Raw genomic sequence first — 26000 nt, 5'->3', positions numbered from 1 at the left:
CTATATTAGGAAATGACATGTCAGCATTGCCACATCAGCCTCCATTAGTTTTGATGATAACAAACACGAATTACTAATGTTTACATTAAGTTGTGATTGTCCAGCTCATTACTAAAGCAAGTGGACCAAATCCAACTCATTGGACCAAACTCATCGGATGCTCAAGCCCAAGTCAAGATCAAGTAAACTTGGACAAAGAACCAAGGTCAAGATGAACATCTAGATCAAAGCACAAGAAGATGCGAAAATCAAGTCAAATTCAAGACTTAGATAAATTAGGGACTTAGGACACCTCTACATGCAGTTATATGTATTCACATTAAATTATATGCATATCATGTCACTAGATTGACCCAAGACATATTAGGAGAGTGTATGAGGCTTAGGGTTGGCTAGAAATATCAAAAACCAATCAAGTCCTTGTTTCACACTAATTGTGCACTATGTGCTTCAGACGGATGTCCGTCTGTCCCTAATTTAAGTCCAACGGCTATTTTTGAGATGGATCTCCGTCTGATCCAGAAGGATGTCCGTCTGGACTGAAATTTCACAAAAATTTCTATTTGTTGGGAGGTTTGACCAAGCAATTGAATGCCATCTTTATAAACCGAACCACCCCCATTTGAGAGTCTCTACCTTGCCCATTGAACATTTACTATTTCACAACTCTCAACGCTCTCAGATTGGTGAACAAGCATTGATCAGTTGCCTTCCAATTTCACTCAACATTGAAGGACATCCCAAAGTTGTCAAGCATGCTCATTGGAGTAAAGTTTGGAGTGATTGAAGGCCATTGGGACTTCATTAGTGGTGCATTTCCTCTATTAAGCATTCATTTCATTGCATCACACTCACATAATGGGTAAAGTGTCACACCCCTTTTTAGATAATATCTTTCAATTCTTCAACTCGTATTGTTGTTCAATTTTAGTCTAGGTTGATTAAAATCGGTAGAGAGAACTCTTGCCCTATTTAGAACGAAGATTGTAAAGAGTACTCTTGCCCTACTTAAAACAAAGATTGTAAAGGGTGCTCTTCTCCTATTGAACATAGATTGTAAGGGGTTTGACCTCTACCCATTGTATTAAAAGAGAATCACTAGTAGAATACTATCTTGAGGCCAAGAGAGGAGTGGATGTAGACTTGCAAAGTCAAACCGCTATAAAATCATATCCTTGTCCTGTGGATTGAATTCCTAGAAATTCTTCTCACAAGCATCATTCCAGATTAACTTCTCACATTTTCTAGTAAACTTTGTCATTGGAGCAGCTAATCTAGAAAAGTTCTCTATGAATCTTTTGTAGTATCCTACCATTCCTGAAAAGCTTTTGATCTTGGTCACAGTCTTAGGTTTATCCCATTTTGTGGCTGCCTTGACCTTATCAGAGTCAACTTAGATTCCTTTTGTTGAAACTACATGACTGAGGAAAACTACCTTAGACAACTAGAAATAGCATTTATTGAACTTAGCAAAAAGCTTCTTTTCCCTTAGTCTTTGTAACGTAAAAAGGAGATGTTCAACATGCTCTTCTTCATTCTTCAAGTAAATCAAGATATTGTCTATGAATACAATCACAAACTTATCCAATACATCATGGAATACTCGATTCATCATATCCATAAACACCACAAGAGCAGTCGTCAAGCCGAAAAGGCATTACTTTGAACTCGTAATGTTTGTACCGAGTCCTAAATGTTGTCTTACAGATGTTGCTTCCCTTCACTCTAAGTTGATGATATCCAGATCTCAAATCTATCTTTGAGAATATTGTTGCTCCCTTCAACTAATCAAAGAGATCATATATCCTTGGCAAAGTGTACTTATTCTTAAGGGGTAACTTATTCAGCTCCCGGTAATCAATGCATAGACACATGCTACCATCCTTCTTCTCAAACAAAATTAGAGATCCCCAAGGAGAAACACTTGGTTGGATAAATCCCTTCTCTAGGAGCTCGTTCAATTGGTTACACAATTCTTTTAACTCAATGGGTGCCAACCTATATGGTGCCTTTGACAAAGGAGCCGCTCCTAGAATTATTTCTATCATGAATTCCAATTCTCTTTTTGGTGGCAATCCCAATAAGTCTTCTGGAAAAACATCCACGAAGTCTCTTACTACGTTAACTTCTTTGATTTTTTTTCTCTTTCCAACTTCCATTCCCTAATGAAGCATTGAGTGATGCACTTTCCACCAATGTATTTACTTGCATAACTGCAATCAAGGTCTTCCTACTAAGTCTTCCTTGGTCACCTTGAAATTCAAAAGATGAAGTTCCATCAAGCTGGAACTGCACCCTTCTCAAGGAGCAGAGAATAACTGCTTTGTGTGCAGTTAGCCAATCCATTCCCAGAATTACATCAAAATCTTTCATATCAAGGATCACCAAATCAACTTCCAAATTTCTTCCATTTATGGTAATAGGGCAAGCTTTTATTACTTGGTCTAGTTGAACTACCAATCTAGTGGGTGTACTAATCACTAGACACTTAGGCAACTTCTTTGATATTACCGTAGTTGTCACATCCACCCAGCCAATACCCTATCTAGCATACCCGAGTGTGTGATCCACAGTCCGAAAGGTTAGTATCGAGGAAATCAACCTCCCACATTTACAATAATATAATCGAGAACAAAATTAACTCAAAGTTAACTATATTAATCAAGAGATCAAGATAAGATTCAAGAGAACAACAATATAATCAGAGTGCGGAAAAATGATACCAATAGAATAAATCAAATGTAGAGTGTAGCGGAAAAATTACTCTACAATAGCAGTGGAAAGGTAGATCAAAAGTAAAGAAAATATTACAATCGGTTCCCAAAATGAAAGGGAAAAGAAAAGAAGTAAACAAAACTAAATAAGGTCTCATCGAGTCAGTAAAATACCAAAAAAAGAAAGAGATGATGTCCCATCGCTGGCACACAAGTGCTAGAGTCAAACTAATCCAGAATAATCTACTTAAGAAAATAACTATCCGATTATCATCCGAATCCGTCCGAATATAATAGGATGCAGATATGGTATTACCACTATCCGATCCGAATCCGGTCTGTTTACACCCCTAAGTATGAAGGTAAAATTTTGAATGTCTTTTATATCGAAGGCCAAGCTCTATCATACATTTAAATAATTATAAAGTTGTTCATTTGAGGATGTAGTCATGATACGGGTAAGCTGCTCAAACAAACTTCAACTCAAAAAGAAAAGGGTGCATAGTTCATATTTTGTAAAGAAATATGAAATCTTTATACTTTAGATATTTGAACTCAATCAAAACTTATTCTCTTATTGAAGAAGTTATAGGTTTGAGTCTCCATGTAGCATATATCTAATATAGTCCCCTTTCCCAATTATTTATTAAAAAAAAGGAAAAAGAAAAAGAGAATAAGAGAATAGAGATGTACAACTTTGAATTCCTTTGAGAAATATTCTGTTAAAACTGATTTAGGAATAACTCCAAAATATGATAAGTTATGAGAAAATTGTTTATATAAGTTTGCCTAACATTCTAAAACCGCCCTAGCCAATATTAAGCCTGAAACTAGGTTGTGGGTTAAGTTTGTGGCCTTGGGCTTACAGACCCTAATTCTGGCCTTAGAGTTTTCTTGTATTGATTGTTTGTATTGGCACCCTTTTTATGTCTCTTGTACTCTTCTTCCATAGGCCCTTTGTGAATTGTGATGGAATCAAATAAATATTGAAACATATAGAAAATGATTCTTTTCAAAGCAGGCCTGGGTTATGTCAAACCTAGCAAGGTTGGCGGCTTAAGTGAAAAGATGTTAGCTAGGGTAGCATTTGTTAGGGAATAGCATATTCCATATTATATATTATTCTTATATACTAAAGTCACATATGATATGGACATACAAGAATAATATATGATTTTGGTGTATGTTCTCTATTGGCTATATATATATATATATATATATATATATATATATATATATATAATATAGAATATAGAATATATACTATTCCCTAACAGCATTTGCAAATAACTCAAGTATCCAAACTAATTTTGATCAACATGGAAATGTTTGACAGAGGTTTTTGGATAAGTCATTTGATTGAAGTTGAAAGACATAAAGAGAAAAGTGGTGGACCTAAAATTATTTCTAAAGAAGTAGCATGGAATGACATGTACAGCTTAGACATTAAATCTGAGTGTACCTTCGGCAAAGATCAACATGTGTTTCTTTTTGAGAAGTGCCAATTAATGTCATTTTGTATCGGTGGACTTTAGTTGATCTTACGAGTGTGTTTTATAGCGATCGTGCAATCAATTTGGCACACCTTATTTCTTGTCACTTCTGCAATTCCTTTTCAGTTGATCCTTCACTGGATAAATCTTCTTTTCAGTGGTTGTTTTCATTTTTCATTATCAATTGTTACTTTGTGTGGAACCTTCGTACTGATGTGCTTTTCAACACCAAACCACCTGATGCAAGGTGGTGTGTCTAAGTGGTTACTAGACTTGAATATTAGGCCACCGGGAGTAGAAGATGGGGAATTTCTACTTCCTCCCATATGTATGTTGAACATTATATCCCTCGTTCAATGCATGAACTAATATCTGTTGTAATTTTATGGTTTTAAATTCAAATTTTCATTTTGTGAATGGTAAGGTCTTTTCCTAATGGACACCTAATGGCCAATAGGTGTCTCTTTTGAAAGACTAGTTTGGTAGCTAACAAACATGCCTTAAGGGAAGAGATAGTGATGCGTCCAAAATCTGCTCAGCCCTTAGATCTCCTGAGAGTGACCTGCAAAATAAAGCGTCAGATGTGGCCCGACCGCTGGGATCGGGAGTCCACCTCCGAAGGCTAAGTCAGTTGATGAACTTAATCACAAACGGCTCGCTAGAGCACAGAGCTAAAGAATGAATAACAAGAATATGATTCAGATAGTAAGAATCTGAGTGTTTTCGTCTCTCCCTACCTTGTGGGTAGGTGATGTCTTATATAGAGTGTACCTTTGAATCTCCTTCATTAGATGTATTTGAGCCTTCTTCGGGTAGTCGTTGGATCTTAACAGATAGATCCGTTGAGTGATAGACTTCTACTAGTTTGGACTAGTAGATGACTCCTAGGATACTACGATCGTTATCTAGTGGTTATCCATATGATAGCGATGAGTGACTGCCATCGAATACTACTAGCCGTCATTAGGTTGATCAACCTACTCCGATAGTATCGGATTAGGCGTGTTTGTGACTGAGTTAGTTTTCTTCCTCAGCAAGCTACCTCCTGGACCCAGCTCGCTCGGAAGCGAGTCGATTCCCTTCGTCTCGACTGGAGTCGAGGGTCGAACCAAGAATAAACCAAGTTCGGTCATATTTTCTCCATATCACGAGCCCCCGAGACCAAGCGTTCGGTCGATCCCGAGAGCTTGGTTTTTAACTGGGTTCTTCGTTGAACAATAGTCTTGCATAGTCCCTAACCCATTAGATGTCATATCACATTTAATGCGGCTGTCCCGTTTTTTTCTCGAGCATTGTGAGTATTCTCACTTTTTGTGGGGGTGACGCCACGCGTCTTCTGCAGCCAAAAATATTGTTGCTCACGCAATCAAACGACGGTTTCTGAATGCCTGTTTTGGATTCGTGAGTTCAAATTTCGAGCCGTCTCTAAATCTCGATCGTTGATGCTGAATTCATCTCGATCGTACACGTCCATGAACACTCGTGCAGGTGCTTAAAAGCGGTTCGTTGTCTTCGTAGGTTTCATTCTCCTTGTATGGAATTTTGAAACCTCGTCGTCTTCTTCGCGCCTTCACGAGCCTTCTGCCTCAGTGATTCAGTAAGTTTACTGACTTCTTTGCAAAGTTTACTTTCGTCTCTAGGTTTCTTTCTTTCTAAAAACCACAATCAGACTTTTCAGTAATGGAGGACAGTAGGGTTTCTTCTGAAATTTCCCCTGCTCTTAGCGCCGGTAAAGGCGATAGTGGTGATGAGGCCTTTGTCTCTGTCCCTTCTGATCAGTTGGATAGCGACAAGAAAACTTTAACTGCTCTTTGGCGTGACTTCGCAGAAGTTAGCCAACAGAAAAAAGTAGAAGAAAAGGCTGAGACTTCTTCTGCCCTTCCTGAGTCTGGACCATCCATGACTCCAAAGGTGACCGCCGATTCTTCCGGGCAGTCCAAACAACCTACTAGGTCCGCTGGTGGACCTGATTCTATTGCTTTCTCCTATAACAAGGAAAATCTTCCTTTAGCCGTCAAAGGTTTTGACTTCCCTTCCTCATACCAACTTAGGGCTCCCACTTCTGATGAGAGAGTTGATTCGATCCTTCCGAACGAATTCTCCTTGTATATAGATACACTTGAAAGTGGAGTTCGCTTTCCCTTCTTCAATACTTTGTTTCCTGCCATTCTAAATCATTGGGATATTTGTCCCGGAATGTTCCTTCCCAATAGCTAGTGTCTCATCGTCGGCTTCTTGGGTTTCTGCTTTGAACTTGGCATCACACCCTCTCTTCCTCTTTTTGTATTATTTCATGTTCTTTCTATTTCCCATCCTCCTGGCTGGGTTTTGCTTTCTAAGCGCAACAAAGTTGAGCTTGACTGGACGGACAACATTCTTGCCAAAGGAACTTGCCCTTCCGATCATAAAGGGTGGCGCAAGCGGTATTTTTTCTGCCGAGCGCCTCAATCAGATCTTAACTTCTCGACTGCCTGGAAGCAGTACACTTCATATTCTGAGGGTAACCGGGTCCTTCCATTATCCAAAGAAGACAAAGCTGCCATTGGGAAGATCAAGTCAATTCCATGGTATCAAGAGATACATGGATATGAGATGGAATACAACTCCATCCTTCAGTACTAGGGGCTAGCTCAACGTGAGCTTTATAAACTGCTATGTTTCACTTTCTTGAATATACAGTGAACTTTTACCAACTTTATGATTGTCGTCTTTTTTTGTTGTGCCTCCAAGAATGAATCCCAAGAGTCTTCGGGTGAGGGCTGCCAAGGCTGTTGTGATTGCAGAGCAACGGTCCCCTCGAGCCTTGATTGCAGAATAGGTAGCCTCTGTGCCACCCCCAGACCCTTCTTATAAGGGTATCAGAAATCTGAAGCTAGTGGTTGAGGCTTCGGGGAGAGGGAAAAAACCAATGGTGGAAGAGGTAGATACCTCTCTCCCATTCGAAACCAAAAGGAAGCACGACTCAGCCGATGCTTCCGCCCCGAAGAAATCCAAGAAGAACAAAGATTCTGAGGAGATCTTCGTCCCTCAATGGACGCTGACGCGGACAGATCGGGCAATGCAGGATCCTGAAAAGGCTGCTGAGTGGAGCTCTCTTGGCCTCAGGCATGACGATCATCGATCGTCAAGCCTTTGAGACCCTGGAGGACGACATTCTCGTTCTTCATTCCACAAGGTATTATTTTTCTTGAGCTTTTGCTACTTGCTTTGTAATCTCCCCTGAGATTTTCTGATAATCTCCTTGTCTTTCCAGGAAATCTGTGTTGAGCGTCTATCAACACATGGAGGTATTGAGCCGAGTTGGCCATAATGGCTCCTTGCTGCAGACCTGTGAAGAGAATTTGGCGAAGGCCAATTCTGAGGTGGACCGGCTGAAGAAAGCAGCCAAAGAGTTGAAGGAGAAGCACGATGAGGAGATGAATTCTTTGAGGAAAGAACTTGACTCGTCAACTATTCGTGCTGTTGCTGCTGAACGTGAGGCCAAAAATGTAAAAAGGAGGCTACTGTATTTGGTGAGAGCCTTGAGCTTAAGGCCCTGGAGAACGAACGCCTATTGAAGATGGCAGTTCCTAGCAAGCCCAAACATCTTAGACCAGATCTTCGGAGGGACTGCATTCGGAAATATCTGAACAGCGTTCCCTTTAATGACCTGTTGGGCTCCTTCAACCTTCAAGCTTACCAAGAGGGGAAGAATGACGTCTGGAAAAAGATTCTTGAATCTAATCCTTCTTTCGACACAAGTCCCTTTCGAGAGGTGTGTCACAAAGAAATCTTCGAGAAGCTTAAACTGCCTTTCCCCGACTGGGTTTTGGAAGAGCTGGATCCTATTCCAGCGGATCCAGACATTGAGCAGTATCTTGCTAATTCGCTGCCTCTTAAAGAACCTCAGAAGCCTGCTTCAGATAAAGACTCTGACAAAGACTCTTCGGCCGACGATGAGAAAGAAACATAGGAAACCATCTTTGATTTTTTTTTTTTTTGTAAGGGTTGGCCCTCTATGGTCTTTCTCAAATAGAAATCTGTCTTCTTTTTCTCGAACTCTTCCAATGATTGCCTTAATACTTCCTCATATCATTCCCAAAGAATTATCTATTCCCTCTCACAAGAGATATTTGAGAATGATGTAAAAATGACATAAGAATGAGATAAGTTATAATGTAGATTAACTTGTACCTTAACTGGAGACAACGTTTGGGACATCAGGGAGATGCGTTCGGTCAATTTGATTCTTCCGAACCTTTTGTGATACCTGAACCTTATCTCTCAACTGCTCCTTCTTTTATGACGAAGCCCAAACATTTCTCGTATTCGTATACCAATTGCTCTTCCCAAGGAATTGGAAATACTCTATTATTTAATACTGGTGCGATGGTTGGTATTTGGCAGTATCCTCGTATCAGGTGCACTTTGTTCCACGTGGAAACCTAGTTCAGCGTTCAAGTTTTGAAATTTGAAGCGTCCTTATCGCCTGACCGTTGCTCCTGCATTTTTAGGAATTGGAAGCGTCTCTTCCATCCTGTCCCTTGATTAACTTGGGCTTTCAACCGTCACATCTCTCCTCGAGGCTATTTAAGCTCCTCAAGGGTACTTCAACCTTATCTCGCTATCTGCAAGTTAGTTCTGTCTGATAGATTTGCAAAGTAATATCCTATCTTCCTTTGTTGTCACATCCACCCAGCCAGTACCCTACTTGGCATACCCGAGTGTGTGATCCACAGCCCCGAAGATCAAGTATCGAGGTAATCAACCTCCCACATAGACAATAACATAATCATGAATAATAATAATCAATGTGCAAAAGATAAACAAAGATCCAAATAAGGAAAGATTAAATCATATATCATCAGAGTACGAAAGACAATCAAAATGTCTAAATCAATAAGTAAAGTGAGGCGGAATCCCACTCTACAACCAGCAGAAAGTAGATCGCAAATCAAAAGAAAGGTTACATCTGTTTCTAGGATAAGAAAGAAATAACAAACTAAGCTAAATTCTATTCTATCTTATAAAGAACGTCTTCATAAACATAGACTTCATCAATGACGCTCAGACGTTCCCACTCCACAGTAGAGCTAATCCTGGTAACAAGCAAAACCACTTGAGGAATCCTCAATGTAATCTTCATGGTTGCCAGCACCTTGAGTGAAGTATGCCTCTTCAGTTTGCGCTTCCTCAAATTGACTTTCATAGTCATCAGTACCTGTAGAGTAGTCTAACAAAACATTGTACAAAAGGAATGAGATTCAAAGAAACCCAGTAAGGCAGTTAATCCATAACAACATAAATGGCAGGATTTCAAAGCAAAGTAAAATGCTATATGATATGAAACAAATTGTGAAACCCGGCCCTAATCTTAACCCGGATACTCTTTGATTGTAGGTCCAAAGACCCGAAGTAGAAGTGAAAGTCAACTATGGGCCATATTGGTAGATGATATAGTGTTCGACTCCGAACCTATGGAGATTGAAGATGATGCCCCATACTTCAAGTCAGTGTTGGATATAGAGAAGAGACTGCACCTTGATGAAGAGAAGATTAGTTGATGACCTTAGAGTTTGGTGGGATATGATTTAAAGCCATTTTTCCATGCTAGGTATGTTATAGAATATGTGTTTAAAGTTTCGTTTGATTCCGAGTAGTGGAAGACCCTCAAATCCCTATTTTTGGCTTTGTTGTCAGCCTGGGTCGAGTGCTTGGGTCGAGTGCTCAATGCTACCCAGCCAATCGACCCAGTGTTGCTGAACTCGAACAGAATCTTCTATTTTGAGAATCTTGCTATATATACCCCATGACTTCGTGATTTTAGTATCCCTAGCCTCCATAACACCTAGAGAACGAAGGGAAACCATCTTCAAGCCTCCAAGAGTGAAGAAGAAGACCTAATCTTGCAATGTTGCAAACTCTCTCTCTCTCTTGTTCTTCAATTAAAGGTTAGTAATCTATCTTTTATGTTAATGATTTATTCTTTCTATGATCACTCTCATCTTTGAACTGAGATTATGATGAAGATGCTGCAACCATGTAGTCATATCTTTACAATCTATTTTCATTCTCTTGTACTATGATCATCTCATTCATTCTTAACATGATTCTTATGATTTCTTCTTAAACTATGATAATATTTCCTATTTTGATTCATTCTAGCATTATAGATGCTTCTCTATGATTATTCATACCTCTGATCTACTGTGTTGTTGTACTAGAATGAGATCTAATCATCTCTAGTTCATCTCTTTCATTCATAGCATGTTTCCAATGAAAACTATGTTTTTTACCAAAATAGAAACTATGGTTCTAAATTAGGAAGTAATGTTTTAATGGTGGTTTGATGTCTAAATTATTCTTTCTAGGCTTAGACTACTGTGTTAGACAATCCCTCCAAGTCTCGTCGCATTCCGGTTTGTGTAGCATAGGTTTCGGATCAAGATTCCCTTTTTATTTTCGGATTTGCCCTTGGGCAGACTGCCTGGGTCGACTGGCCAATGCTACCCAGCCAATCAACCCGCAATAGCAGAATCTGTTTTCTTCGTCCGATTTGATTCGAATCATGCTTATTCTTTTAGGACTACTTCCTAATGATTGTGTGATGCTATTTTAGGGATTATTTGCTAACTTTGGATTCATCCTCTTGTCTGTCCAGAATATTCTCGGATCTATTTAAGGTAAGGAAAGTTGTTACCATATTAACATAGATTTGCATAGATTTAGTTTCTAATTTGGGAACTACTTAGATTTGCTACTGTTATGTTAGTTTCTATTATGATATGAATGCTGCAAGTACATTAGGATCTTATTTCTTTATTTACTTTATGTACTTGATTATGTATGAATACTTACTCATGTATGTTTCCTTATTTATTTAATCTTGTCTTATTATACTCTTTCATATGATGTGATATTTGTCGTGGATGATATGACTGAATTATGATTGTGATTGCTTAGGTATGATTTGGGATTGGGGAATGTCCTTTTGACATTTCTGTCCTTGGACCTCATTGGGAGTAGTATGGGATATTTCCAATGTTGCCCTTTGACGCTTTCCCGGATTATTGGTTGTCATACCTAGGACTTGTCTAGCAGTGTTTGGCTAGGTTATACCCCTGTTATATCAGACCCGAATCGGAAGGGTATTGAGACCGAACGACCCGTGTTAGCAATGGGGATTTATGGGTGCTCAAGACCGGTAACCAACCCGTGAGGGGACATAAATCACATTGTGGGGGCCATTTATGGGTAGAGTTGCATATGGATAGACTTGGGCTCATGGGCGTTCAAAACCGGTAACCAACCCGTGAGAGGACATGAGAGCTTCCCGTTTACTATATGTGGATGACCTATAGGGTTGATGAGTCTGTAGTCTGGGACTATGCTGACTCTAGTGTGAAGGATACCGGAAAGGATCGGCTGGGGCGAGGAATGGACGTATCTGGATCTGAGTTGATATGACCAAGTAGAAGACTTGCATTGGGCTAGGCTTTACCTTGACATGCGCCAATACTTAGACCAATGGTAATGTGAGAGAGTGGTGACCTAAACCCTAGCCATGGAATGTCCTGAGGGATGCCTTAACCAACTACCACCGGCAGAGCCCAAGATGCCTAGATGGCTGAGGGAGAGTGAATGACCTTCCCAAAGAAGTATGGTGCTATGACTTAAAGCATGTCTGCCTATAGAGACCAGCATACATAGAGTTAGACTCATACATACATTGTTGCCTCATATCATAACTTATGCTTTGTTTGTGATACTATGTTATTTATGCTATTATGGAATAACTTGCCTTGCTGAGTTTCTTTGAATACAATATCCTTTGTTAGACTATTCTACAGGTTTTGATGGCTATGAAGCGCAATATGAGGAAGCGCAAGATGAAGAAGTGTACCATACGCAAAGTGCTGGCGACTACGAAGATTACTGCGAGGATCCCTCGAGTGGTCTCTCTGGTTACCAGGATTAGCCCTACTGTAGAGTGGGAGTGTTTGAGCATCATCGATGAAGTATATGTCTATGAGGACATCCTTTATAAAGTAGAAAAGACTCTAGTTTAGATTATATCTTTCTTTCTTGTCTTTAGAATCGGTTGTAATCCCATTTGATTTTCGAACTACATTCCGCTGTACTCGTGGAGTGAGATTCCGCCTCGCTCTACTTTTGATTTATATATCTATTGGTATCTTTTCCACACTCTGATGAATATCTCGTTACTTTACCTTGATTCATTTGAATAATATTGTTAACATTGATTTAGTCTTGTTCTTGATTATATTGTTGTGAATGTGGGAGGTTGATTTCTCTAACTACTGGATCTTGTGGACTGTGGATCACACACTCGGGTATGCCAGATAGGGTACCAGCTGGGTGGATGTGACACAAATGATGCAATATGATTCTAACTCTATGTATGCTGGTCTCTATTGGCAGACATGCTTTAAGTCATAGCACCGTACTTCTTTAGGAAGGTCTCATCACACAACGCCTTTTGGTAGTGGGTCCAGCATCCCTCAAGACATTCCATGGCTGGGGGTTAAGTCACCACTCTCTCACATCACCATTGGTCTAAGTATTGGCGCATGTTAGGGTCAAAGCCTAGCCAAATGCAAGTCTCCTACTCAGTTACATCAAGTCAGATCCAGATACGTCCATTCCTCGCCCCTGGCGATCTTTTCTAGCATCCTTCACACTAGAGTCCTCATAGTCCCTGACTATGGACTCATCAACCCTATAGGTCATCCACATATGGTAAACGGGAAGCTCTCACGTCCTCTCACGGGTTGGTTACCTATCTTGAGCGCCCATGAGCCCAAGTCTATCCATATGCAACCCTACCGATAAATGGTCCCCACAATGTGAATCCTGTCCTCTCACGGATTGGTTACCAGTCTTGAGCGCCCATGAATCCCCATTGCTACCATGGGTCGTTCGGTCTCAATACCCCTCCGATTAGGGTCTGACATAATGGGACATCCTAGCCAAACACTACTAGACAATCCTAAATATTTCATCCAACAGTTTAGGAAGGTGTCCAAAGGGCATCTCCGGAAACATCCCATAATATTCCCGTAGTAGTCCAAGGACAGAAGTGTCAAAATGACACCTCTCCTTTCCAAACCATACTTAATCATACACAAGCATAAATCCATAACATCACATATATGGTAACTTCTTATATGGAAAGAAATCAATAATAATATATAACTTGCATATAATTGGTAAGTAAATCATACATGAGTCAAGTTAACATAAACGAGTAATGCTACTGACATCAAGACTATACAATAGTAGTATATCATTGTAAGAATCTAATTAAGGAAATAAACTAACAAGATTCAAATATAGAAACTAGGATATGCAATCTATGTAGTTAAGGAAATAACCATCCTTACCTTATATAACTCGCAAAGGAATCTTAGGGAATCAAGTAAGACCTTGACTAAACTTGAGAAGAAAGTCCTAAAAAAGTGTATACAACATATTAGGAAAGATACCTAGAAGGAAAGATATCAAAACATCCAAAACAGACCAAATATGAGATTATTGTACTCATTGGTCGATTGACTTGGTATACTGCCTCAGTCGACCAATGAGTCGACCAACAGAGACAGTGGCCTTAAAATCAGAGTTTTTAGAATATGAAACCGAATTTGATGGTTCAAAAGGGTACTAAACAAGGGGTAAACAATGGCAGTATACTAGTATATAGAGGACTTCAAAACACTAATCAAATCAAGTCTTCAAGTTACAAATTAGGAAACCAAAGTTACCATAATTAGATCAATCATGGTTCTTGAAGAATTCATAGTAAAAATCATGGACAAGAACAATAAGATGATGGATAACTAATTGTGATAAAGAAATCATGAATAGCATGCATAAATCTTCAAGAAAATTAGATCTAAGATTGAAGAACATGAATCTAAATAAGGAAAGTGAATGAATACAAGTTTTCCTTCAAAAGCAAGTGATTATCTTGATGAAGATCATCCACCAAGCTTTAGATCCTTAGGAAAAGAGAGGGAATGAGTATAATGATAGTTGCAACAGAGATACAACATCACTACTACTGTCTTCAATTAGAAAAGGAAAGAAAAATAACAAAGAATCAAAGATGAAACACAGAAGAGGATGATCACATACCTTTTTGTGTAAAGGCACGAGTTTTAACGAAGATCCGTCAAGATAATCACCAAGGACGCAAGGGAGATGACTTGCAGAGGGCTCTGCTACGTTCCAAAGAGTTTGGAGGCAGAAAATATTAAGTAGACTCGAGATTGGACTTAAATAGAGCAAGCAAAGACCTAATTAGCAAAACAGAACCCATTGGTCGATTGGATTGGTCGATTGGTCCAGTCGACCAATGAGTCGACCAATCAGGACAGCAAGTCCAAAACAGGGAAATGAAGGCTCAGATAAAATCCAAACATAAAGGGGTTTTGCACACACACCAAGTGACTTACCTAGTAGGTAGAAATGCCTTCGAACCAAGACAGAGAGCACTCCAAGTCCATCAACTAATTCCATCTTCATCAGGATGCAGTTTTCATAATGGAACACTGACATCAACACTCATGGATTCTAAGCCAGTCACCAAGTCTTCAACTGAAATGGCCCAAAGCTGACTTCTTGCTTTACTTCGGGTTGTCGGACCTACAAACAACAAGGTTTCCGGGTCAAGGTTAGGGCTGGGTTTCACATTTGCTGTCTCTGTACTCTTGTCCTCCAACAATATCTTCGATCAGAACTTGAACAAGTAATTCTTCTGCCCTGTCTATGTGTCGAACTTCTTCTTATCCCTGAGTAATCTCCACAGTATTCATACTTGGGGTTTACTCATTACGGAAGTTCTGAGTGGTGTTCGTTACTTCATCTGTTCAACAGAAATCTAGGGTTTTCCCTTTTCTGCTTATAAGTTGTTGGATTCTCGTACTGATACTGCCTTTTGCATTTGCAGTGCCTCCAAAAATTAACTTGGACTTTATTTGGGCGAATTCCTGCAAGAAGACTGCCCCAATACTGACGAAGGTTGCTCCGTCTAAGGTGATTGCTGCTAGTGAATCTTCTAAACATGGGGAGACTGCTGTTGGTGAATCTTCATATTAGATTCCCACAGTTTCTGTTGATGCTTCTCCCACACTTCCTCTGCCTGAAGAGACCGTTCGGTCTTCCAAGGAGGACATGGCTCCCTCCATCGTTGCTTGTACTATTGACGTCCTTGCCGAAGAGACTGTTCGGTCTTCCATGATGAAGACCCTTTGGGCATCTGAGGAAGATGTGGTCCTTGCATGTGTCGCTCCTATTTCCAACTCTAGTGCTTGTTTGGCATCCTCCTCCACTCCTTCCCTGGAGCTGGAGGATTTTGCCACAAGGAAGCGCCCTCGGTTGGCCAATGATGTGTTCCATCCTTCTTGGTCGCTGAAGAGGTCTGACTTGGTGACATGCGATTTTGACAACGCACTAGAATGGTGCACTACAATTCAAATGCTTGCCGAGAATAGAGTCCTTTCCAAGATCCCAGACAAAGATTTCATGAAATCACTGGTGATGTAAGTTTTTCTTCATTACCTTTAGTTTTGAAGATATTTCTTTTGCACTTGACTAACTCTGAAGTTGTTGCAAGAGTCTCACTGGTAACTTCAACAATCAAGTGGAAGCAGCCTTTAGACTCAGTAGACTGAGTGATGAAGTTTCCAGGCTTCGGGAAGACTCTAAAGCCAAAGATGCTGAGATTGCTCGTCTTGGAAACCAAGCTTGGGAGATTGCCCGAGAGAGGCATTCCGAGAACAAGTGTCTTCATTCGGATTTGGATGATGCCAGGGAGAAAATCCGCCGGTTGGAGCAGGAAGTAGGAAAGCTTTCAGTTGGGGAAAAAGGGTCTGAAACTATGTCAACGCCCCAAAGGCAAGCTGTTACCCCTTTGCTCAAGCTCCTTTCAACAGATGTTCGCAGGGCTTGCATCTTCAAATATTTGCATAGTAAGCCTTTTGTTGACATGCTGAACGCTTATAACTTGCAGGCATACCTGGATGGCGAGAACGAAGTATGGGAATTGATATATACTAAGGAGAAATCCTTATTTCAACACGACTCCCCACCGCTCTAATTGTCATCTTGAAGTGTTTGCAAAGCTAGGACTTCCTCTTCCTGCCTGGTCCAAGGATGCAACAGACCTTCCACCTCCAGATCCGGATATAATGCATCATCTTGACGATTCTCCTCTGAAAGGATTCAGCTATGAAGAGCTTGCCTTGAATGCAGGTTTGATCAAAGATCAAACTTCTTCCAGTCAAGCTGGATAAAGAGTATGGAATTGCGGAGGATTTTGTACTTGCAGAATGCTTCGCAATCCCCGAGGGAGACAAACAAATGATAACATATGTTTTCCCGACTTTGTTCTTCTTCTTCTTCTTGAATCTGTGTTGCTTCTTGACTCTGTGTTGTCTCTGACAAAGTTACTTAAATTCTTGGCGATCACTAATGATGACTTTCCTTTTTGACCAAACGAAGATTGTATCTCAACACTTGTTATCTCATATGTATATTTGATGTAAAGGTTGGCCCCTTCTGGTCATTTAAAGGAATAAAGACATAACTTCATCTGTGATCTTTTGCCAGCCACTTGAGTCATTTTTGCAGAAGGTCTTAGTTGTTTCAAAACAATGCCTTTACTTAGAGATTTCCATAGAAATTCATAAGTTTGAGAAGGAACTCACTCGGGTTTTAAACCGATGCCTTGTAGAAGAAACTCACTCGGGTTTTAAACCGATGCCTTTACTTAAGAATTTCCGGAGAAATTCAATAAGTTTAAGAAGGAACTCACTCGGGTTATAAACCGATGCCTTGTAGAAGGAACTCACTCGGGTTTTAAACCGATACCTTGTAGAAGGAACTCACTCGGGTTTTAAACCGATGCCTTGTAGAAGGAACTCACTTGGGTTTTAAACCGGTGCCTTTTGATTTTGTCGCTGGATCTATTCTTGAGTGTTGTATGATGCCCCCAATCAAAAGATAGTATGTTGAAAACTGAGAATTGTATTGATTGAGTTGAAATTTGTTACATCATGAATGAAAATGATAATCTTCTCAAGGATAATATTTCTTCAGATGCCTGGCATTCCACGAATGATCCAACTCTTTCTGGGTTGCCATGTTCTTTAGCTTATAAGCTCCCGAACCGACTGGTTTAATAACCATATATGGTCCTTCCCATGAAGGGTCCAATTTCCTTTGATGGCGTGGATCTGAAGCTAAGGTATTTCTCAATACCAAGTCTCCTGCTATGTACCGACGATTCTTCACTCGGGAATTATAATGTGACACTATCCTTCGTTGATAATGTTGAGTTCGTGCTATTGCTTTTGCACAAACTTCATCTAACAAGTCAAGGCTATCTAGCAGTCCTTGTTCATTCGCTTTTTCTTCAACTCTCTTTCCCGTAGTGTTCCAGCCATTACTTCGACAGGTGCCAACGCTTCAGATCCGTAAGCCAATTTAAAATGAGTTTCTCCTGTGGGTGTCCAAACCGTAGTTCTGTAGGCCCACAATACATTCTGCAATTCTTCGACCCACAAGGCTTTATCAGCTTTGACAGGTGCCAACGCTTCAGATCCGTAAGCCAATTTAAAATGAGTTTCTCCTGTGGGTGTCCAAATCGTAGTTCGGTAGGCCCACAATACATTCTGCAATTCTTCGACCCACAAGGCTTTATCAACTTCAAGTCTTCTCTTTATTCCCTCAAGTAACGTTCGGTTTATAACCTCTACTTGACCATTGCTTTGGGATTTTGCCACTGATGACATACGATGCTCGACCAAGTAGGTCCCACAAAATTGCTCAAATTGTGGGTTATCGAATTGAGTGCCATGATCGATAACGATTATTTTTGGCATCCCGAACCGATATATGATTGATTCAAGCACGAACTTCTCCACCTTTCTTTCAGTGATGGTTGCCAAGGCGCTTGCCTCGACCCATTGGGTGAAGTAGTCGATTGCTACTATAAGATATTCTCTTCCGCCCGATGCCTCGGTGAATTTCCCCATGATATCGATTCCCCACATCGCTAAATGAATGGGGTCCAGAATCGAAGTCATGGTTTCAGCTGGGCGTTTAGATACTATAGCATGGATTTGACAATTGCTACACTGATGAACATATTCCATGGCAGCTGCTGGAGCTTAGGCCAATATAACCCAAGCCTCAAAATTTTGTGTGCCAGGGCCCGACCGCCCATGTGAGCACCACAAATTCCTTCATGCACCTCGGCCAGAGCTGATTCCGATCCTTCAGGACCCAAGCATCTCAAAAGGGGTCCGGAGTAAGATCTTCTATAGTCTTCCATTCTGTATAATGAATCGCGCTGATCGCACCTTGATTAATCTTGCTTCTTTCGGATCCTTTGGTAGTTTATCATCTCTCAGTTATTCTACTATCGAATCCATCCAGCAATGCTCCGCTTCAATATAGGAAATTTCCTTTTCCTGATAACTTGGAAATGTTATCTTAGACCGAAGGGTCTAAATTCTTTTCTTTGGCGTTGGCTAATCTGGATAGCTCATCTGCTACTGTATTTTCTTTTCTTGGGATCTGACATACTTTCAGATTCCTGAATTCTTTCTGCAATACTTGCACAACTTCTTGATATTTCTGTAACCGGGGTTCCTTAACACCATATTCCCCTTGTACTTGATTGATAATAAGCTGTGAGTCACTAAAAATAATTACGTCTGCTATCGCCAATGCTTTTGACAATCGAAGTCTAGCTATTAGAGCTTCGTACTCTACCTCATTGTTACTTGCTTTGAATGCAAGTCTCAATGCATATCGAATAATAAATCCTGCCAGACTCTTCAGGAGAATTCCAGCCCCTGCTCCTTACTTGTTACTCGAACCATCCACATATACCTCCCATATGGTTGGAATAGTGGGCTCGACAATTTCCTCCATTGGTGCAGTAGTCTCTACTACAAAGTCGGCCAGTGCTTGAGCTTTGATTGCCATTCGAGGCTTAAAGCTTACTTGGAACTCGCTGAGTTCGACCGACCAAGCTACCATTCTTCCTGACAAATCAGGTTTACGAAGAACTTTACAAAGGGGAAAAGTAGTAAATACCTCGATTGGATGAGCCTGAAAGTATGCCGTAGTTTTCTAGCTGCTATCATAAGAGCTAGAGCCTACTTCTCGATCTGAGAATACCGTGTCTCCGCGTCAAGTAGTACGTGGCTGACATAATAGATTGGCCACTGCTTCTTGTCTTTTTCCCGAACGAGTACTACGCTGATGCCCGAAGGGGATGCTGCTAAATATAGCTGTAAGATTTCTCCCTTCTCGGGTTGAGACAATAACTGTGGTCTTCCCAGTGTCTCCTTCAGGTCTTCAAAAGCTTTCTGACATTCCTCAGTCCACTTTGCCTCCTTACTGCCCCTCAAACCTTGAGTGCTTTGAAAAAAGGTAGCCATTTTTCTCCCGACTGTGAAATGAATCGATTCAACGCGGCTACTCTCCCCGTTAAGCATTGCACATCTCGAACAGTTTTGGGGGCTTCCATATCAATCAAAGCTTGTATTTTGGATGGGTTAGCCTCAATACCTCTTTGTGATACCATGAAGCCCAAGAATTTTCCTGACGAAACTCTGAAGGCCCACTTCTCTGGATTCAGCTTCATTTGGTATTTTCACAGCACTGAAAATACCTCTATTAAATCTTCAATATGTTTCGTCCTCGCAGTGCTCTTTACAAGCATATCGTCAACATAGGCATCCACGTTCTTCCTGATCAAGTCTTTGAAAATTTTGTTGACGGCCCTCTGATAAGTAGCCCCTTCATTCTTCAAGCCGAACGGTATGACTTTATAATAGGAGCTCTCACGATCAGTCATGAAAGCTGTAAATTTTTCATCCTCTCGGTTCATGAGGATCTGGTTATATCCTGAGTAGGCATCCATTAAACTCAAAGTTTCATATCCTGCTGTTGCATCTATCAACAAATCAATCCTGGGCAACAGATAACAATCTTTAGGGCAGGCCTTGTTGAGATCTGTGTAATCTGTACACATCCTCCACTTCCCATTTGCCTTTTTGACCATTACCACGTTGGCCAACCAGATTGGGCATTCAATGGGTTCAATGAAACCATAGCTCTTCAATTTTTCAACTTCGCCCCGAACGGCTTAGTATTTTTCCATGGAGAAATTTCTCCTCTTCTGAATAACTGGTTTCACCTTTGGATCTATCCAAAGTTTGTGCTCTGCAACTTGCCGATCAATTCATGGCATGTCGTCTGCAGACCACGTGAACACATCACTATTTTGTTGAGGAAAAGACTTCAACTCCTCTTTGAATTCTTCCAGCTGCTCAGACCCGATATAAGTAACTCTTCTTTCATCATCGGGATACAACTGGATTTGTTCCAACTTTTCTATCGGCTAGGGCCTTTGCATTTCCACCTCGTCCCGATCATCTCGTACTTCAATTGGTAACGCAGTCACCTTTCTCGGGCCCTCCTTATCTTTTAAATAAGCAACATAACGTTGCCGAGAAATTCTCTGGTCAGATGAAACTTGACCGATTCCCATCTTAGTTGGGAATTTTATTTTCAGGTGCCTCGTCGAAACAATAGCTCCTAACTTTGATAAGGATGGTCTCCCGAGGATGACGTTGTAAGCCGGGAGCTCTCGAACCACTAAGAAATTTACCCGAATGGTAACCTCCTTAGGGAAGTTTCCAATTGACAGGTCCAATTGGACTGATCCTTCCGCTATTGTAGACGATCCCGCAAATCCATATAAATGTGTGGATGATGGCTCCATCAAGTCTTCATCCACCTTAAGCTTTTGATAAGCTGCATAAGATAAAAGGTTTGCAGCAGACCCGGTGTCAACTAACACCCTATGTACTTCACGGCGCACAATCTCTACCTTGATGACTATGGCATCATCATGAGGTAAACAGACGCCTCTTTCATCTTCTTCACTGAAGGTGATCGAACCCTCACCATTCGTCCTTTTACGCTTCTGCGTTTCTCCAGTCCCAACAAACTTGGATTTTTCTTTCAGCTTCCGGAGTGACTTGGGTTCGGGACCTCCAAAAATTGTTAGGATTGGTGATCGAGTAGCGTCGATCACCTCCTTACCTTTCTTAGACTTAGGAGCCACTGTTGGTTGGTCTGGGCTAACTGAACGGTCCCTTTTTGTACCTGCGTCTCGTGGTTCCTCTCGTCTTCTTCTGACGAAATTGGACAAGTGTCCTTGAGATATCAATCTTTCAATATCCGCCTTTGAATGTCTGGAATCATTGGTATAATGATTGTAATCCTTGTGAAAACGGCAATGCCGTTCTCAATCCTGCTCCCCAGGTTTTGTGGGAAGCTTGGGAGGCCACTTCAAGATATTCCGCTTCTTGATAATATTTAGAATATCAGCCCGAGGAGTATTTAATGGAGTATACTCACTTTTTTCGGGAGATCTCTGCCGCCACGCCTGATGAGGCTTTCCGACTAGATCACGAACATTTTGCTCCGGCTTCTGCTTGTTCTCAGGAGCCTTCTGCTCTTTTGCAGGGACTTTATTGTCTCCCTGGCGAGCGTCTACGATCTCTCTGACCTCTGCCTACTTCTGGCATCTCTACACCAATTCAGCATAAGTGGTAGGCATATCTTGAAGTAATAACTCCAAGAGTCGTTGGTTAGTGAGTCCAGTGAACAAAGCAGTTTTAGCTACTTGCTCATCTAGATTCTCTATCTCCATTGTAATTCTGTTGAATCGTATTCCCGAATCGATTCATTCTTCCCTTTTCTAATAGTAAACAAGGTCTCCTCGGTCTTTTTGATCTGGATTCCACTCTAGAATCGGCCTATGAATTTGCGTGCCAATTTGTCGAAATCCACGATCTTCCCTAACGAGAGATTCGAGAACCATTTCTGTGCGGCCCCAGTCAAGGACGAACCAAAGACCCTGCAAAGGATTTCATCAGAATTACTTGCAACTGCCATAGTCTGCTGATAATAACTGATGTGGGCCGTGGGATCTCCCGAAACATCGAACGTGGAAAAAGTTGGCAAACGGAAATTGTGAGGAAACTGATATCCAGCGATGGGCCTGGCAAACGAAGTCTTTCGAATAACCGAATAGATATCATCGGTTATCCTCCCTTTCGCCAGTTGTCCAAGTTTTTGATTGATATTGGCCAATTCTTGACCAATATGTGCTGACCGATCCCCGACAACATGATCACTCCCTCGAGCAACACGATCATTATCTCGAACGACATGATCATTCTCTCGAGCAACACGTCTAATAGTTGGTGAGTGAGTTCGTACTTCTGCACCCAACCTTGTATTTGAATCGGTCGTACTTCCTTGCGGTCCGTCGTACTGATCGTCTCACCTAGGGAGATCTTCAGTTTTCCTAGGCTCTCTTGCGCATAACTAGTCGCCTTTGTGACGCGCGCCTTCCTTCATCACGATGATCGGGTGCTTGTGGTATCACCACTTGTCTGGTCAGCACACAGAGTGCCTGACTTATCTCCAACATCTGGAGTTTCAGTTGATCCAGTTAATACTGGAGTGGATCTGAAGGATTATTACCTCCTTGACCCCCATCCACTTCAAGGGGTCGACTTCCCTCTGGAATATTTGGATTGTTTACTCCGGGAATTTGGACGCCAGCATCTCGCTATGCAATAGTTGCTGCTGCTACCGCTGATCTAGTCACCATAGCTTTCGAATGATTCCCACCAGACGGCGCCAAATGATGTGTCCAAAATCTGCTCAGCCCTTAGATCTCCTGAGAGTGACCTGCAAAATAAAGCGTCAGATGTGGCCCAACCGCTAGGATCGGGAGTCCACCTCCAAAGGCTAAGTCAGTTGATGAACTTAATCACAAACGTCTCGGCTAGAGCACAGAGCTAAGGAATGAATAACAAGAATACGATTCATATAGTAAGCATCTGATTGTTTTCGTCCCTCCCTACCTTGTGGGTAAGTGATGTCTTATATAGAGTGTACCTTTGAATCTCCTTCACTGGATGTATTTGAGCCTTCTTCGGGTAGTCGTTGGATCTTAACAGATAGATCCGTTAAGTGATAGACTTCTACTAGTTTGGACTAGTAGATGACTCCTAGGATACCACGATCATTATCTGGTGGTTATCCATATGATAGCGATGAGTGACTGCCGCCGAATACTGCTAGCCGTCATTAGGTTGATCAACCTACTCCAATAGTATCAGATTAGGGTGTGCTTGTGACTGAGTTAGTTTTCTTCCTCAGCAAGCTACCTACTGGACCCGGCTCTCTCGGAAGTGAGTCGATTGATTCCCTTTGTCCCGACCGCAGTCGAGGGTCGAACCAAGAATAAACCAAGTTCGGTCATATTTTCTCCATATCAGATAGATACTCTCCTATATAAAGGTGGAAGGGGTAGTCTATTTGTGAGAGAGTATTGTTTTGAGAACCGTTGGTTTTCTTTAAACTGTCTCAAAAAATGGATTGGTGAATATAGCTTTGCAGATCCCTTAGTCCATCAACTATGAAGTGCACCATCTGTGATGTAGAAGTTGATTGATCATGGCGGTGAAAATGCATTTAGAACCCATGTGCACAATTTGGGGCATTTAAATACCTTAAAGAAAGTATCTTTGGTACGTTTCAACTCTGCCAATTTTGTTCCAAAGAATTACTACATGGATATACGTAATTATATTTTTAATCATGAGATCATTCATACCATTTGAAATAAGATAAGTTTTAATACTTGCGTTGTTACTTTATTTATTTATTTTTCTTATATGATTTTTTATAATGATATTATATTTTCAACAATATCTACCCATAATCCTATCTTAATATGTGCAGGGTTCATAATCGAATCCTGAAAAGAATGGGGTTGACCTTTTGCTTTATTTTTTTTAAGGCATTTTCAAAGTTATTTGCTTGGGTGAATTGGCTCAAAAAAGGAGGTCCTAATTTATTGTCTACAAATGGGAAAATTACATGATTAGTTAGCTTTAGGTTTCTTTTTATAAAAGTTGTCGCTCAATGTTTTAGTTAACAGAACTAAATAAAAACAAGTTCAGGTTTACAAAAGTAGTCAAAATAATGTTTCTCCCTCTCCATTAGACATTTCTACCCTCATCTTCCACCTTCGCCAACACTGGCATTGCCGACCCAGAAAGACGAAAAAGATGGAGTTCATTCTAGATTTACCAGAAGAAATCGATCTATAGTGCTTTACTCGATTGCCTTATACAGCACACCAAGTTGCCGCTCGAGTTTGCAGTCGATGGCAATAGTTTGCTTGAGAGTCCGGCATTTTCCAGCTCAAAAACAATCTAGGAATACCCACAAGGTGACTCACTTGGTTCAGTCTCTCCCAGCCGTCAATGACTGACAAAAAACTAGCTACACCGCCACCTTTTGGGATAGCTATGCTCGACCCGCAGAGTTGGAGTTGGGAATGATTGGCAACTATTATGAATGACCAAAGTGGGCCGCGAAGGAAGGGTTTTTGTTGCCAACGGCCATGATGAGAGCAAGAGTGCTATAATATCGATGGCTGCTTTTAGTAGCCAAAGTTGCTCCGACGAAAGCTAACCCAGAAATCGTCGGGGAAACGACAACATTGTCTGAGATTTCATCCAAAACTAGTCATCTCGTCTTCTCTCTATTCTCTACACTTCTCTGACCTGCAGGTAACATCGCTTAATCTTAATTATAGAAAAGAAGAGGGAGGGATTTTTCCTATGGGAGATGAATGCGAAGCTGTTGCAAGAGGGAATGAGTTTTGGGTAATGAGCAGCTATGGAATAGAGCATCAGAGGTAGGGGTGTCAATTTGTAACCCGAACCACACTGGTCCGTTATAGCCTAAAACGAACCTTAATGGGCTGTGTTTGGGCTGAGGGTGGCAGAGCCTGCACCAACCCAAACCCAAACCGCAAACCGTTATAAACAGTTTTACAATCAGCTTTATAGTTTTACATTAAATATTGTTTGAGTCATCATATTACCACACCCATTATAAACCGTTTTCCAATCCACTTTATAGTTTTACATTAAATATTGTTTGAGTCATCATATTACCACTAGGTAGTTGGTATAGACTATCAAAAAATACTGAGTATCAATTCAAATATCAAATAGTCTTCTACTACTTGTAAAAGACAATTAGAATGACTAAGTATGAATGCCCAATTGAATGTACCAAGTTTGTTTAAATTAAGTAATTATTTATCCACTCCAAAGGTATTTCTTTGCATATCAAACTAAATACCAACAAAAAAATAGACGAACTTCATAGAAGGGGGAAAAAATCAACATTCTCAGAAAACAAGAACCCAATTTCAAGACAATCAATCATAGCACAAGTTGGAATTTAAAGGGGTTTTTAGTTTGAAGATTTGTTTTAGGAGAACTATCCGGTGGAGCCTAAGGAATGAACTTGTAGTTTCTATGTTACTACTTACTATCTGAGTTCTTGATTTTTATAAAGTGGGTGTAATTTTTACAATGTGGAATGACTTTTCATTATTTAATGGGAATTGATTAATAACAATTTTGCTTTCTATAGAATTTTGGCTCTTTTTGCAGGATACTCAACTATTTCTTTTTCTTGCATACAATAAATTGTCAGCTCAAACCATTAGTTAGCCTGAACCCAAACCGCATCAAACCGAAACTGGCCCGAAACCGTTATTTTTCTAAAGAGCCATGTTTGGGCTGGATGTATTTGAGCCCAAAACCACTCCAAAGCGCACCATTGACATCCCTAATCAAAGGAGGTTGGATTGAATCGATGGCAAAGG

Source organism: Hakea prostrata, chromosome 7, assembly GCF_041222555.1.
Source record: "Hakea prostrata isolate BN-2017 chromosome 7, UWA_Hpros_2, whole genome shotgun sequence".
NCBI classification, from domain to species: Eukaryota; Viridiplantae; Streptophyta; class Magnoliopsida; order Proteales; family Proteaceae; genus Hakea; species Hakea prostrata.
Note: the sequence above shows the minus strand (reverse complement) of the source record.